This window comes from Pseudophryne corroboree, chromosome 1, assembly GCF_028390025.1.
Source record: "Pseudophryne corroboree isolate aPseCor3 chromosome 1, aPseCor3.hap2, whole genome shotgun sequence".
Classification (NCBI taxonomy): Eukaryota; Metazoa; Chordata; class Amphibia; order Anura; family Myobatrachidae; genus Pseudophryne; species Pseudophryne corroboree.
This window is the reverse complement of record NC_086444.1, coordinates 271,077,719-271,094,933: the sequence shown is the minus strand read 5'-3', so window position 1 is coordinate 271,094,933 and position 17,215 is coordinate 271,077,719. Positions and strand designations below refer to the sequence as shown.

Below are 17,215 nucleotides of genomic sequence, written 5' to 3'. Positions count from 1 at the left end.
TACTGATAATGAGAATATGTTTACCTGGACACATCTTTACTCTCACCTTTTGCGGTTTAGACCTGGCCATGCAAATAGGACACTAACACATATCTTTTTACCATGTGTGGTATTAATATGCACTCAGGGCCTAATTCAGTAAGGATTGCATAAGCGATCCTTAATGCATTTTCCTGATGTAAGGGAACTGCACATGTGCAGAAAGGGTCTTGTGAGTGCATCGCAGGCATATCAGGCAAAGGCGTTCGCGGGGAGGTACAGGGGCGGGGAGGCTGGCGTTGCTAGAAATGGGGGCATGTCGTCCCCATTTTCCCAGAGTGGCAAGGCCAAGGACTGCGTCACGAGAAGCATTTTCCTGCGCCTCACAAGCCGCCATGCAATGGCAAGGCTGATGGTGACGATGTTCATCCAATAAGCGATCGCACTGCAAATGTAGGAAGGAGGTGCCAAGCACCTCCTCCTTCATTTCCACTGCTAAGAATTGCATTTGCATAGCTTTTGCAATTGCAATCCTTATTGATTTAGGCCCTCAGATCCAACAATTTCTTGCCTGCAAGAGGCCTTCTCTGAAGAAGCAAATTACTGTACTACTTGTAAATTATATCCTCACAAATCAATAAAAAACTGGGTGCTAGTAGATGTTGTTCTCAAAAAGAAATTTACTTCATCCTAAAAATGAATATCAGTCAGAGTCTACTAGATCTGCTATCTAAAATGTCCCTTTAACCTTTTGACTAAAAAAATGGCAGATTCAAAAAACAAACAATCTTTTCTTGAGCTCTAAGGAATAATGCTGGGCATACACGCTATGATTACCTGTCCGATCCGCTCGATATCAATGGATCGGTCAGATACATGTAATTGCAGTGTGTATGAGGGTAACCGATCTAAAAACATCCAATAATATAGCTTGGGTGGACATGCTGGATCGTCCAGCATCTCCTTCATATGCAATATATTCTAAGTGTCATGTTGGCTGCACCGGGCAATGTATGACCTACCGCGGCCGACTAACGGACATTACCCTGTTCCTTCACATGGGAAGGAACGGGGAAATGTCTCCTCCCCATAGGCGGAGCGCCGATATCATGTCACAAATAATGTGAGAGATCTCACAGTGCATGTCCCAACTATCGGCAGTATCAAATAAAATGCCTGTCAATCTGACAGGCATTTTACCTGCCTGTGCATGCCCAGCATTAGAATATACTCCAACTGACACTGACAGACCAGAAATCTAAGTGCGCAGTTTCTCAATGCACAATGGACATTTTCCTAAAAATACACTTTAAAATTCAGCTTGTCCAAATAAGGATTACATTTATACTATATTTACATGTGTGTGTCTGTGTGTGTGTGTATGTGCACGCATGCCGAATACTGTATATATACACACACACATACTTAGCTGCCAAGTCAAGTACAGAACCATTCCAAAGCTGCAGACAAAGATTAGACGACTTTGCAGGAGGCATTCAATTTGCCAGCTGTCGGGTTACCGACGCCGGAATCCCGACACCCGGTGAAATACCGGTGGTCGACATTTCCGACCACCAGCTGAAATCCCCACTTGGGTGGTGGCCCACACCACCACCCGAGGGGGAATATAACCCTCTGGCAAGATATGGTCGCCATCGGGCCTGAAGCGTGGCGAGCGCAACAAGCCCGTGAAAGGTCACGCCGTGCTCACCGCCGTTATCCCGGTGTTGGTCTCCTGACAGTCGGGATCTATAACTGGTACCAACTTTGCTGCCTTGTGACCAATATGAGCTCTATTTGGTGGGTCAGCTTTAGCACACTATCGGAGTGATAACTATGTGATTGCAGCATGATCAGATGTGATTGGTGCTACCAATGCTCTGCCATATATTGTAGGTGCTCTGTTGTGCTATTAATCTTTGGAATCCTTGATTTTAACTAAACGATAGTCATCTTGTAAAAGGTGCAGGTAGTATTCATGGAGAAATAATCATTCAAAAGCATTTTTGTATCTCCCCTCTTGCTAAGTATGCAGTTTTGTTGACCTTTCATATATGAAACTTACATTTCTGTGCGAATGTTAAGATTAGAATTATTCATTTAACTACTTGCCTGGCATTGTCGCATCAGATGCGACCACACCAGCAAGTGCTATATCTGACCTGGTCGCACAGGATGCCACCAGTCAGACAGACAACGTGTACAACTGCAGGGAAGGGAAACTTTCCGCAGCTGCACCTCTCAGAGGGACTAGAAGGTCCCTCTGCCTCTCAGCACTCTCCCCCAGTGTATGCTGTGCTGCCGATCACTACTGATCGGTCAGCACCACAGGATCCCCCACCCAAAGCAGCTGCAGACAATAGCAGCCGCTGGGGAAGTGTAAATTAACCCTCCCAAGCCCTCCCCTGTGTACCTGACGGCTGCCCGGGCGATTTATCGCAATTTTTTTGATGTTCCGATGGTGTCGTCCAATGTACCGATGTTTGGGGGGAAAAACTATTTTTTTAAACAATTTTCTTTCTTTCTTTTTTTATAAATAAAATAACTTTCGATAACATTAAATACATGTTCTTCACCTAATTCACTCATAAATACCCTGTCAATTTCTGAGCATTTTTTTTTATATATAAATGTGACAGTTAAGTGGTTAAAAAGAAAATGTATTTGTAGCAATAATAGCAATGATTCAATTAGAACAAACTTCAATTGTTTTAAAATGTAAATGGTTGATGTTAAATATTTGTAGAAATAATTCAGCAAACCTGTGGGGGTTGGTAGGTCACTATGCTGTCAGTGCTTTCCTTTCTTTCATCTCTGGTGGGACATAATATAACATGTGGAGCCAGACAGCTTCCCGGCAGTGCCCAAATACTGCCATCTAATACTTTATGGGTCAATGAATTGCTCCCACCTCAGAGACGTCAGATGTGCAGAGAAGGAATCACAATAAGGTGCTTTCATATTACTGAAAGACAGCACTATATATGCAGACTACTGTATATGCAGACTGGGAGCGCTGGTGAAGGAAATTATATCAGGGTCAAAAACGGAGAAACAAATTGCACGATACATTTGTGCAATTCTAAAGAGCTAAACTCAACCACTCATCTGTACTTTCAGTTTATCTAAAAATAAGGCACAATTATGTAGCAATTTGAACCTCTTACAAGTAAATCTTCTTTGAAATAACTTTTTTCTACAAACAAATTATCCAAGGGATACAAGAAAATGTTTTCTGCTGCTCAAAATGCAGTTTTAGTATAACATTCTACTCTCTGTAATATGTTATACTGTACTATAAACATACTTTCTAAAATTTCTCTCAAAAGTTACAAATGTGTTAAAAAAGATTTTTTTTATATAGGTCTGATTGATAGTTGTAATCAGTGCCGCTTCTAGTGGCGGGCGCGCTGGGTGATTGCACAGGGCGCCCGTCGCGTTACTTGAATGCTGCTATAATCGTCTCCCCCTCCTCTCAGCCATAGTACTCCACTCGATGGGCGGAGTTTCGCAAAATGATGCGATTGCATCAACTGTAATTTTGCAAAACTCAGGGAGCGGAGTACTATGGCTGGGAGGAGGGGGAGCCGGTAATAGCAGAGAACCACTGGCACTGGCCTTTGGAGCCAGCAAGCATCACCCCTGGCAACAAGCATTACATACCCCTGGCAACGAGCATGACAGCCAGAGCATGAAACCCCTGAAAAAGAGCACTACACACCCCTGGCAATGAGCATTACACCTAGAGCATAAACCCCCTAGCAATGAGCATGACACCCAGAGCATTACACACCCCTGGCAATGAGCATTACACACTCCTGGCGATGAACATGACACCCAGAGCATGAAACCCCTGGCATCTAGCATTAAACCCAGAGCATGAAACCCCTGACATATAGCATTAAAACCCTGGCAATGAGCATTAGACTTCTTGCAATGAGCATGACACCCAGAGCATTGAACCCATGGCAATGAGCTTTAAACCCAGAGTATGAAACCCCTGGCATCAAGGATTACACCCCTGGCAAGGACCATGACACCCAGAACATGAAACCCCTGGCAACAAGCATTACACCCCTGGCAATGAGCATGACACCCATAGCATGAAACCCCTGACAACGAGAATGTAACCCAGAGTATGAAACCCCTGGCAACAAGCAGGTAATTTAAAAGTAATTAGAAGCCCTACTGTGGGGCTTAATGCAGTGCATGGCATAATATGGTGCAGGGGGCATAATATGGTGCAAGAGGCATAACTGTGCGGGGCTTAGTATAGTAGAATTTTTTTCTTTCTGTGGTGGCCCAGGTCTGATGGTGCAGGGTCAAAAACTGGGGTGTTAGGTAGTCTTTTCCTGCAAGGCCATGCCCATTTTAGCAAGGCTCTGCCTTGCCTTGCACATAGTTTACTGTTTGCACTGGGAGCCAAATTGTTGACACTGACATTTTAATTTTTTTTGTCCATTTGTTTCGCATCACGCAAAAATTACGGGATAATTTTGAATGGCATTTTCACTATTGTATAGCTTAGTGACCTATAAAGAAACTGAGGTATGTATGATCTCGATGTGACATCAGGGAGAGGAGCAATAAAGGAAAAAACAGATGCTTGACATGTGCAGTGTGCAGGCTCCTCAAGTCCAAAATGACTATATGTATATAAATATAGAAAGTTGGTGCTCCGATCATGCTTCTGCAGAATTTTACTCTGCCCAAGTAATACAATGGACCCCAACTTAAAGTGACTGCTCTGCAAGGAACTTAATTGGGGCAGAGATACTAATGGGATGTGGCCCAGGTGAGACTGAGTTTATTCCAAGTATACCCCCAAAATTTTCCTTTTTAATTTAAGCACCTGCAGTTTCCTGCAAGCGTCTGCTTCACTATGACAATCAACAAGTCTCAGGTACAAAGGCTCAGGGCTGCAGGCGTAGGGCTCAGGACGAGTTGCTTCTCCCATGGGCAACTTTCTGTGGCTTGCTCACAAGTTAGTAGCCTTAAGCATATTTTCCCTGAAGGAAAAACTGCAATTATTATTTCCAAAGAAATGTTGTGATCGTGTGTGCAATTAGAAAATATACATTGCAATATTAGATGCCACTTTGTAAAATTAGTATCACTGAGCAAATGCTAGCACTATATATATATATATATATATAAAGAGGAGGGGGTGGGGGTACTAGCACCAACAATGTCTACTAAATCTAAATATTAATATGAAGAAAAAAAGGATACGTATATATAGAAAAAAATATATATTTATTTATACAATAAGAGGTATAAAAAAAAAGGGAGTATATAAATGAGGACCGGCTAAACAATTGCGGTATATGATATTGTTAAAAAATCATATGCAATTTAAAAGCTGGAAACATTCGCTAAATAATAAAAATGTAAAAGTACTTAAGGTAAAAGAATAAAGCTTATCTTAAAATGGAGAGTCAATTGAGGTACGCCCAACGCGTTTCGTCCATCAGACTTCATCAAGGGGCCCCTTGATGAAGTCTGGATCTCATCAGCCAGGATCACAAACGAGAGTGATTGCCGGCCCGCTGGAGAGGTAAGCTGCAGGGAAGGGAGGGGGGAGGTAAGGTTTAGGCTGCGGTGGGGGTAGGTTTAGCCTCCCCCAGGGAGGGTCAGGCTGTGGGTGTGTTAGGTTTAGGCTGGGGAGGGTTATGGGTTAGGCTGCAGGGGAGGGAGGATTAGTTTTAGGATACGGGAAGGGGGTTAGGTTTAGGCACCACGTGGGAGGGTTAGGGTTAGTCTGCGGTGGGTGGGGTGTAGGGGGGGGGGTGATTAGGTTTAGGCTCTGGGAAGGAAGGGTTAGGGGGCCATTAGGGGAAGGTAAGTATACTTACCTTGCCCTTGTCAGGATTCCAACCATCGGGATGCCGCGGTCGGTATTCTGACCACAGGCATCCTGAGCACCAGCATATCAATCCCAATATATATATATATACTAGGTGCTTCATCGCGCCCTACGGGCGCTCTTCACACCGTCGCGAGGGGCTACGCCCCCTTAACCCTTGCATGCCTTTCTGGGGTTCAATATTTGTGTTATATGGAGTATCACCTGCATTCCTTTGTTAGTGGTTAAATGTTGCACAATGAAAGGGTGTGCGATGGTGAAGGAGGCACAGCCCCTTGCGACGGCGTGAACAGCACCTGCAGGCCACAATGTACAGAATGTAGCGGGTGTGGGGGGTACTGCGGATGGTGTCTGTAGATACTGCGGATGGAGGGGGGGCGGAAGTGGGGGTGGGGCCCGGATGGGGAAGGGTTGGGAGGTGCTGCGGGTGGGGAGGGGCAGAGGAGTGGGGGATGCAGATGGGGGAGGGGTCCGGAGGCACTGCAGGTGGGGGAGGGGCAGGGGTGCCATGGGTGGGGGAGGGTCAGGTGTGGGGATGTTGCAGATGGGTGAAGGGTTCCGGAGGTGCTGTGGGATGGGAAGGGGCGGGAGTGCCGCTGGTGGGGTAGGGGTCCGCAGGCGCCATGGGTAGGGGAGGGGCAGGTACGGGTGTTGCGGCGGATGGGAAAGGAGGTCCGGAGGTGCTGCAGGTGGTGGAGGGGCAGGTGCGGGGGTGCCATTGGTGGGGGAGGGGTGGGTGAGGGGGGGACCGCGGATGGAGGAGGGTGTCTGCAGATGCTGCGGGTGGAGGGGGGCAGGTGTGGGGGAGACATATAAGGGGGGTGAATGGTGGAGGGGGCCTGGAGATTGCTGGGGGTGGTGAAGGGACGGAGGAGTGGGAGCCGCGGGTGGTGTAGGGGGTCTGGAGGCACAGCATGTGGGGGAGGGGTGGAGTGCCGCATGTGGTGGAGGGGAAGGTGCGGAGGTGTGGTGCATTGGGGAGAGGTCTGGAGGTGCTGCGGGTTCTGTACCTGCCAAAAAGGTAGTTGGAGGGTATGCAGTAACAGGGCAAGGACAGGGGTGACAGGGTCAGAACAGGGTTGACTGGGCCAGGACAGGGGTGACAGGGTCAGAACAGGGGTGACAGGGTCAGAACAGGGGTGACGGGGCCAGGACAGGGGTGACGGGGCCAGGTCACGGGCGACGGGGCCAGGACAGAAATGACAGGGACAGGATAGGGGTGACAGGGTCAGTGTAGGGGCGGCAGGACCAGGACAGGGGTGACAGGGCCAGTATAGGGTTGACAGGGCAAGCACAGGGGTGACAGGGCCAGGATAGGGGTAGCAGGGCCAGCATAAGGGTGACAGGGCCAGAATAAGGGTGAAAGGGCCAGGATAAGGGTGAAAGGGCCAGGATAAGGGTGGCAGGTCAAGGCCAGGGGTGACAGGGACATGACAGAACACAGAGCACGGGAGAGATTGGTATTATGGACAGAACAGTGGTGACAGACAGATGTGTCTTACCGGAGTCACTGCTGCTGGCTGCTGCTGTTCCACTCCAACCTGTTGGGATCTGCTGCTGGTGGAGACTTGGCATGGCTGACTCTCTTAGGCTGTAGTCCTGCTTCCTCTGCCCGTCCGCATCACTCCCCCCCTCCTCAGTCACACACCGCAGACCTCGCGCAGCTGCCGGGCACTGTGGTAAGGTGAGACTGGGAGTGACTGGTTAGCCCCCAGGAGATGCTGCGGCTGGAGGGAGGAGGGGGTCATAGCATGCACGTGGCGCGGACCTCGCGGCTGCTGGGCACTATGGTAAGGGGAGACTGGGAGTGACTGGTTAGCTCCCAGCAGACGCTGCTGCTGGAGGGAGGAGGGGGTCAGAGCCTGCAAGCAGCGCGGACTTCTGCAGCGCTACCCGCCGGCTAAAGTGTGTGAAGGAGCTGGGCGCACCTCACTGTGGGTGGCAGCGCTGCAGCTAGCGGTGGAGTTGCCGGGGCTGGAGATAACAGAGGCAGTACGGAAAGCGGCTGGTGACCCACAAAACTACAGCTAAGAAGCGTGGAGTGTGCCAGAAAGTGACGCTCCTCCGCTCCAGAGAGACCCTGCTGAGTATGCTGATGTGGGGGTCAAGTATGGCATACCCCCTCACACACCCCCATACCTCCCAAATGTCCCAATTTTCGCGGGACAGTCCCATTCTTTGGGGTCTGTCCCGCTGTCCCACCCGGGTCGCAGTGGGGGGGGGGGGGCAGTTGGAAAGCTCCTGTACTCGCTGTTCTGCTTAGTAGAGCAGCGGTGAATAGTGGAGACAGAGGGAGAGGGGGCATCAGGGGGTACGGATTATGGGGGGGTTCCAGCAGCAGAGCCGGATTAAGGGGGGGGGGGGGCAGGCGGTACGTACCGTTGGCCCCACAGTTTTAGGGGTCCCCCCGGCTCGAGTAGCTCTGTCCCAGCTCAGAAGCTCCCCCAGCAACAACGGCAGCATTGTGCTACAGTCAGCACACGCTGCTGCGTGTTGGCAGGTCTGTGGTGTTGCAGGGAGGCAGCAGTCTCCCTGCTTTCTTCTGCCTGTGCGGGTGTGTAGGGGGAGCGACCACCTCCTCTGGATTTAGCCCTAGCTGAGGGACCAAAATTCCTTTAAAAAAAAAAAAAAAAAAAAAAATCCCGGAATTTGCATAAGGGGGCGTGGCCTCGCGGGGGGGGGGGGGGGGGGATTAGGCCACGCCCCCAACTCCACAGCAGGCACATCAATGAGATAGGGCTCCCCTGTCTCAAGTACCCTGTGCCCCCTGGACTCATAATCAGCCCCTGGGGGCATGCCAGCAGCTCACAGAGCGCTGGGCATGCCCCCTCACTGACGAAAACGGGGGCCCTCCCGTGAAGCCACGCACCCTTTTCGATGTGTGTGTGTGTGTGTGTGTGTGTGTATGTGTGTGTGTGTCCCTCCTTCTGCCTGAAGAAAGCTCATGAAGAAAGCTGGGAGGTATGCACCCCTGCCTGTGCCATGTCCATACTATCTGCTTCTGCAGCTGCTCCTAGTGTCCTATAGATTTGGCCAGATCTGTGACTCATTTGACTAACTCCGCCCACTGTTGTGACTCCGCCCAGCGGTAGCAAATGAATCACAAAATCACAGATCTGGGCTATTATATAGGAGATATATATATATATATATATATATATATCACTGCATTGAAGGAATCACTAGTGGATGCAGGCTCTCACCTGAGGTATTTCTAATATGTCCGCCATACGAATATGACATTTTATTCCATTGATTGATTGTATTCAGCCTCATCTTAGCTACAAATTGATGTATGAACAAAATTTTTACAGGTGTATTTATTTACCCCTGATGAAGTCCATTGGATGAAACGTGTAGGGTTAAAAAATGCAATGTTCACCAACTCAGCTGAAATTGTGATCATCTACAGCAGAGAATTTCAACCTTTTACAACTCGCGGCACACTGAACAAGATTTAAATATTGCCAAGGCACATTCAAATATAATGGTGATGCATGGTGCAGTTGCGTGTCCTAGGATGTCATGACGCAGCTTCTCCATAGGTAACACCTGAGCCACATCTGAGAAAGCCAGAAGAGCCCAACACTGCCCAGGCCCAAAATTAGAACTGGCTCCGCAACCACTAAACCCACCAGTATTGATCGTTTCAGGGCCTCAGTAGCGGCAAAACACTGACAGGCCTGGCTGTGCTTCTACGGCGGCACACCTGAAGACTGCTCAGGGCACACTAGTGTGCCACGGCACAGTGGTTGAAAAACACTGATCTACAGTATATTGCATCCAAAGGAATTCAAGTGAGCAGTAATTTGTTTCCCAGTATTCATTGTGGACATGCATAATGAACTTTATTTTTATAATTGATATACTTTTTTGAAGAGGTTCTTGTTCTTATGCCAAGTAAATCCCAGTTTTTAAAAGGTAATTACTTCTGGCTGACCTTATATGTTAAGGCTATATATATATATATGTAATCATTAATCTGGGGTTGGTCTACTCATTAATATATAATCATTAATATATATCACCATACCTAGTGATCAGGGCCGGTTCTAGGTCTTTTGGCGCCCCGGGTGGAGAATCGGGGTGTGGCTTAATACAGGGGGCATGGTCAGTTACGTCCCCTGTAGAGTTGTGCCCCCATTTGTGCCCCCTGTAGCGTAGCACCGCTTGCACACACACACACACACACAAAATAAGATTTTAAACCTACCGGTAAATCATTTTCTCGTAGTCCGTAGAGGATGCTGGGGACTCCATAAGGACCATGGGGATAGACGGGCTCCACAGGAGACATGGGCACTTTAAGAAAGACCTTAGGTATGGGGGTGCACTGGCTCCTCCCTCTATGCCCCTCCTCCAGACCTCAGTTAGAGAAACTGTGCCCAGAAGAGACGGAAAGTACGAGGAAAGGATTTTTGTTAATCCCAGGGCAAGATTCATACCAGCCACACCAATCACACCGTATAACTTGTGATATACTAACCAGTTAACAGTATGAAAACAACATAGCATCAGTCCAAGACCGATGAAAACTATAACATAACCCTTATGTAAGCAAAACTATATGCAAGTCTTGCAGAAGTAGTCCGCACTTGGGACGGGCGCCCAGCATCCTCTACGGACTACGAGAAAAAGATTTACCGGTAGGTTTAAAATCTTTTCTCTTACGTCCTAGAGGATGCTGGGGACTCCATAAGGACCATGGGGATTATACCAAAGCTCCCAAACGGGCGGGAGAGTGTGGATGACTCTGCAGCACTGATTGAGCAAACAGGAGTTCCTCCTCAGCCAGGGTATCAAACTTATAGAACTTTGCAAAGGTGTTTGAACCCGACCAAGTAGCAGCTCGGCATAGTTGCAGTGCCGAGACCCCTCGGGCAGCCGCCCAAGACGAGCCCACCTTCCTAGTGGAATGGGCCTTGACCGATTTTGGTAACGGCAATCCAGCCATAGAATGCGCCTGCTGAATCGTGTTACAGATCCAGCGAGCAATAGTCTACTTTGAAGCAGGGGCGCCAACCTTGTTGGCTGCATATAGGACAAACAGTGCTTCTGTTTTTCTGATTCTAGCCGTTCTGGCCACGTAAATTTTCAAAGCCCTGACTACATCAAGGGTCTTGGAATCCTCCAAGTCTCGCGTAGCCACAGGCACCACAATAGGTTGGTTCATATGAAAAGATGACACCACCTTAGGCAAGAATTGAGGACGGGTCCGCAATTCCGCTCTATCCATATGGAAAACCAGATAGGGGCTTTTATGAGACAAAGCCGCCAATTCCGACACTCGCCTAGCCGAAGCCAAGGCTAATAACATGACCATCTTCCAAGTGAGATATTTTAACTCCACCGTTTGAAGTGGTTCAAACCAGTGCGACTTAAGGAAACTCAACACCACGTTAAGGTCCCAAGGCGCCACCGGAGGTATAAAAGGAGGCTGAATATGCAGCACTCCCTTCACAAAAGTCTGTACTTCTGGGAGAGAAGCCATCTGAACCTTAATGGAGCCTACTTTTAGGCCCAAATTCACTCCAGTCTGTAGGAAGTGAAGGAAACGGCCCAGATGGAATTCTTCCATAGGAGCATTCCTGGCCTCACACCAAGAAACATATTTTCGCCATATACGGTGATAATGTTTAGCTGTCACGTCCTTCCTAGCCTTTATCAGCGTAGGAATGACCTCATCCGGAATGCCTTTTTCCGCTAGGATCCTGCGTTTAACCGCCATGCCGTTAAACGCAGCTGCGGTAAGTCTTGGAACAGACAGGGCCCCTGTTGCAACAGGTCCTGTCGTAGAGGAAGAGGCCACGGATCTTCTGTGAGCATTTCCAGCAGATCCGGATACCAGGTCCTTTGTGGCCAATCTGGAGCAATGAGAATTGTTCTCACTCCTCTTTTTCTTATTATTCTCAACACCTTGGGTATGAGAGGAAGAGGAGGAAACACATAGACCGACTGGAACACCCACGGTGTCACTAGGGCGTCTACAGCTACCGCCTGAGTGTCTTTTGATCTGGCGCAATACCTCTGTAGCTTTTTGTTGAGGCGGGACGCCATCATGTCTATCTGGGGCAGTCCCCACTGACTTGCAATCTGTGCAAAGACTTCCTTATGAAGTCCCCACTCTCCTGGATGCAGGTCGTGTCTGCTGAGGAAGTCTGCTTCCCAGTTGTCCACTCCCGGAATGAACACTGCTGACAGTGCGCTTACATGATTTTCCGCCCAGCGAAGAATCCTGGTGGCTTCCGCCATTGCCACTCTGCTCCTTGTGCCGCCTTGGCGGTTTACATGAGCCACTGCGGTGATGTTGTCTGACTGGATCAGAACTGGTTGGTCGCGAAGTAAGGTTTCCGCTTGACGTAGGGCGTTGTATATGGCCCTCAGTTTCAGGATGTTGATGTGAAGACAAGTCTCTTGACTTGACCAAAGACCTTGGAAGTTTCTTCCCTGTGTGACTGCTCCCCAACCTCGGAGGCTCACGTCCGTGGTCACCAGGATCCAGTCCTGAATGCCGAACCTGCGGCCTTCTAGAAGGTGAGCACTCTGCAGCCACCACAGGAGAGATACCCTGGCTCTGGGGGACAGGGTGATCAACTGATGAATTTGTAGATGTGACCCGGACCACTTGTCGAGTAGGTCCCATTGGAAAGTCCTCGCATGGAACCTGCCAAAGGGAATGGCTTCGTATGATGCCACCATCTTTCCCAAGACTCGAGTGCAGTGATGCACTGACACCTGTTTTGGCTTCAATAGGTTCCTGACCAGAGTCATGAGTTCCTGAGCTTGTTCTATCGGAAGATAAAGCCTTTTCTGGTCTGTATCCAGAATCATGCCCAAGAAGGTCAGACGAGTCGTAGGAACCAACTGCGACTTCGGGATATTGAGAATCCAGCCGTGTTGCGGTAACACCTTCAGTGAAAGTGAGACGCTGTTCAGCAACTGCTCTCTTGATCTCGCTTTTATGAGGAGATCGTCCAAGTACGAGATAATTGTGACACCTTGCTTGCGCAGGAGCACCATCATTTCCGCCATTACCTTGGTGAAAATCCTCGGGGCCGTGGAAAGCCCAAACGGCAACGTCTGAATTTGGTAATGACAATCCTGTACCGCAAATCTCAGGTACGCCTGATGAGGTGGATAAATGGGAACATAAAGGTATGCATCCTTTATGTCCAGAGATACCATAAAATCCCCCCTTCCAGGCTGGCGATGACCGCTCTTAGCGATTCCATCTTGAACTCGAACCTTTTCAAGTATAGGTTCAGGGATTTTAAATTTAAAATGGGTCTGACCGAACCGTCCAGTTTCGGGATTACAAACAGGGTTGAGTAATATCCCCTCCCTTGTTGAAGCAGGGGAACCTTGACCACCACCTGTTGAAGATACAATTTGTGAATTGCATTTAACACTATCTCCCTTTCCGGGGGAGAAGCTAGTAGGGCCGATTTGAAAAACCGGCGAGGAGGCACCTCTTCGAATTCCAGCTTGTAACCCTGAGAAACAATTTCTATTGCCCAGGGATCCACCTGTGAGTGAACCCAGATGTGGCTGAAAACTCGAAGACGTGCCCCCACTGGGGCGGACTCCTTTAGCGGAGCCCCAGCGTCTTGCGGTGGGTTTTGTAGAGGCCGGGGAGGACTTCTGTTCCTGGGAACTAGCTGTGTTGTGCAGCTTTTTTCCTCTGCCCTTACCTCTGGCAAGAAAGGACGCACCTCGTACTTTCTTGTTTCTTTGTGATCGAAAGGACTGCATTTGATAATGTGGCGCTTTCTTAGGCTGTGAGGGAATATAAGGCAAAAAATTTGATTTACCAGCTGTAGCTGTGGAGACCAGGTCCGAGAGACCTTTCCCAAACAATTCCTCACCCTTGTAAGGTAAAACCTCCATATGCCTCTTTGAGTCGGCATCACCTGTCCATTGCCGTGTCCATAGGACTCGTCTAGCAGAAATTGACATAGCGTTGATTCTAGAACCCAGTAGACTAATGTCTCTTTGAGTATCTCTCATATATAAGACAGCATCTTTTATATACCCTAGGGTCAATAAAATGGTATCCTTATCTAGGGTCTCAATTTCCGCTGATAAGGTATCTGTCCATGCTGCTACAGCGCTACAAACCCAGACCGACGCAATCGCCGGTCTGAGTAAGGTACCAGAATGTGTGCAAATGGACTTCAAGGTAACCTCCTGCTTGCGGTCAGCAGGATCCCTGAGGGTAGCCGTATCTTGGGATGGCAGCGCTACCTTTTTGGATAAGCGTGTCAATGCTTTGTCCACCCTAGGGGAGGATTCCCACCGTATCCTGTCCGTTGGCGGGAAAGGATACGCCATAAGAATCCTTTTGGAATCTGCAGTTTTTTGTCTGGAGATTCCCAAGCTTTTTCACATAATTCGTTCAACTCATGTGAGGGGGGAAAGGTTACCTCAGGTTTCTTTCCCTTATACATGTGTACCCTTGTGTCAGGAACAGGGGGTTCCTCTGTGATATGCAAAACATCTTTTATTGCAATAATCATATATCGAATACATTTAGCCAATTTTGGCTGTAACTTTGCATCATCGTAGTCGACACTGGAGTCAGAATCCGTGTCGGTATCTGTGTCTACTATTTGGGATAGTGGGCGCTTTTGAGACCCCGAAGGTCCCTGCGACATAGGGACAGACATGGGTTGACTCCCTGGCTGTTCCCTAGCTTCAGCTTTGTCTAATCTTTTGTGCAATAAATTTACATTAGCACTTAAAACATTCCACATATCCATCCAGTCAGGAGTCGGCGTTGTCGACGGAGACACCACATTCATTTGCTCCCCCTCCTCCCTAGGAGAGCCTTCTACCTCAGACATGTCGACACACGCGTACCGACACACCACACACTCAGGGAATCCTCTTATCTGAAGACAGTTCCCCCACAAGGCCCTTTGGAGAGACAGAGAGAGTATGACAGCACACACCCAGCGCTATATGACCCAGTAAAAAACACAATAAATATATATTTACCCAGTAGCGCTGTTTATATATATATATATGCGCCAAATTATGTGCCCCCCCCCTTCTTTAAAACCCTCTTTCACCGTGGAATAAGCAGGGGAGAGTCCGGGGAGCTTCCTCTCAGCGTTGTGCTGTGGAGAAAATGGCGCTGGTGAGTGCTGAGGGAGAAGCCCCGCCCCCTCGGCGGCGGGCTTCTGTCCCGCTCAAATATACTAAACAACTGGCGGGGCTCTTTATATATACAGTGCCCAGCTGTATATATATATATATATATTTTTGCCAAAGAGAGGTTCATATGCAGCCCAGGGCGCCCCCCCTGCGCCCTGCACCCTTACAGTGACTGCCGTGTGTGAGGTGTATGGGAGCAATGGCGCACAGCTTTACTGCTGTGCGTTACCTCAGTGAAGATCATGAAGTCTTCTGCCGCCTCTGAAGTCTTCTTTTCTTCTCATACTCACCCGGCTTCTATCTTCCGGCTCTGCGAGGAGGACAGCGGCGCGGCTCTGGGACGGACGGCGAGGGTGAGACCTGCGTACCGATCCCTCTGGAGCTAATGGTGTCCAGTAGCCTAAGAAACAGAGCCTAGCATTAAAGTAGGTCTGTTTCTCTCCCCTCAGTCCCTTGATGCAGGGAGTCTGTTGCCAGCAGGCTCCCTGAAAATAAAAACCTAACAAATATACTTTCTTTGAGGAAACTCAGGAGAGCTCCCTGTAATGCACCCAGTCTCCTCTGGGCACAGTAGTAAACTGAGGTCTGGAGGAGGGGCATAGAGGGAGGAGCCAGTGCACACCCATACCTAAAGTCTTTCTTAAAGTGCCCATGTCTCCTGCGGAGCCCGTCTATCCCCATGGTCCTTACGGAGTCCCCAGCATCCTCTAGGACGTAAGAGAAAAATACTTACAAACCCCGCTCCTGACCGCTGCAGACCTCCGCCGGCGCCGCTCCTCTCCTCGGATCTATGGGAGAGACGTCAAATATGACCCCTAGCGTCTGTCAGTCCCACAATGCTGTGCGGTGCAAAAACCTTGAGATGAAGCATGTTTCTTTTTAACTATTACTGTGATCCAGCATAAACTCACTCCTGTGCCCTGGTGGGTGTTCAGCAGCGTGAAATGGCTCACTTGCATCATTCACCTAAAGAATTACCTCATCTAAACAATACATATTATAGAGTGAAGTTTTTTAACCTTTTAATGCTGGGATCCATATTTCGAAGACACTGTCCAATTTGAATACTGTAGTACATTTTGTGGAGTACTGCTGCAGTAAACCCTACCTAAAAGAATTTGCCTATTTTAATGGTCACAAAGTAACTGAAACTCTCCTAACACTTTAAGGATTAATACCTGAAATCATCTGTTCACATCTCAAAAACACTCTGATGCTGCTGTTTGACAGATTCCTTAGCACCATCTGTAACTACAGAAATAACAGTACAGAAATAACAGTGCACTCCATGGAATTCAGTCATATTTAATTCAGCAGTTAAATCAGTAAACTTAAATATACTAATGAGTATTACTGGACACAATTATATGAGTGATTACATCCCATGTAAAGATGTATGTATATTACTATTAAGAAAAATAAGAATTTACTTACCGATAATTCTATTTCTCGTAGTCCGTAGTGGATGCTGGGAACTCCGTAAGGACCACGGGAATAGCGGCTCCGCAGGAGTCTGGGCACATCTAAAGAAAGCTTTAGGATCACCTGGTGTGCACTGGCTCCTCCCCCTATGACCCTCCTCCAAGCCTCAGTTAGGATACTGTGCCCGGACGAGCGTACACAATAAGGAAGGATTTTGAATCCCGGGTAAGACTCATACCAGCCACACCAATCACACTGTACAACTTGTGATCTGAACCCAGTTAACAGCATGATAATAGAGGAGCCTCTAGAAAAGATGGCTCACTACAGCAATAACCCGAATTTTTTTGGTAACAATAATTATGTACCAGTATTGCAGACAATCCGCACTTGGGATGGGCGCCCAGCATCCACTACGGACTACGAGAAATAGAATTATCGGTAAGTAAATTCTTATTTTCTCTGACGTCCTAGTGGATGCTGGGAACTCCGTAAGGACCATGGGGATTATACCAAAGCTCCCAAACGGGCGGGAGAGTGCGGATGACTCTGCAGCACCCAATGAGAGAACTCCCGGTCCTCCTCAGCCAGGGTATCAAATTTGTAGAATTTTACAAACGTATTTGCTCCTGACCAAGTAACTGCTCGGCAAAGTTGTAAAGCCGAGACCCCTCGGGCAGCTGCCCAAGATGAGCCCACCTTCCTTGTGGAGTGGGCATTTACAGATTTTTTGGCTGTGGCAGGCCTGCCACAGAATGTGCAAGCTGAATTGTACTACGAATCCAACGAGCA

At 48.5% G+C, this 17,215-nt stretch overlaps 1 protein-coding gene across 1 annotated transcript in view; it reads right to left on the bottom strand.

The window, feature by feature from the left end:
- Positions 1-17,215, bottom strand: part of CHSY3 (chondroitin sulfate synthase 3) — a 483,251-nt gene that overhangs the window by 143,751 nt on the left and 322,285 nt on the right. The window lies entirely within an intron of this gene.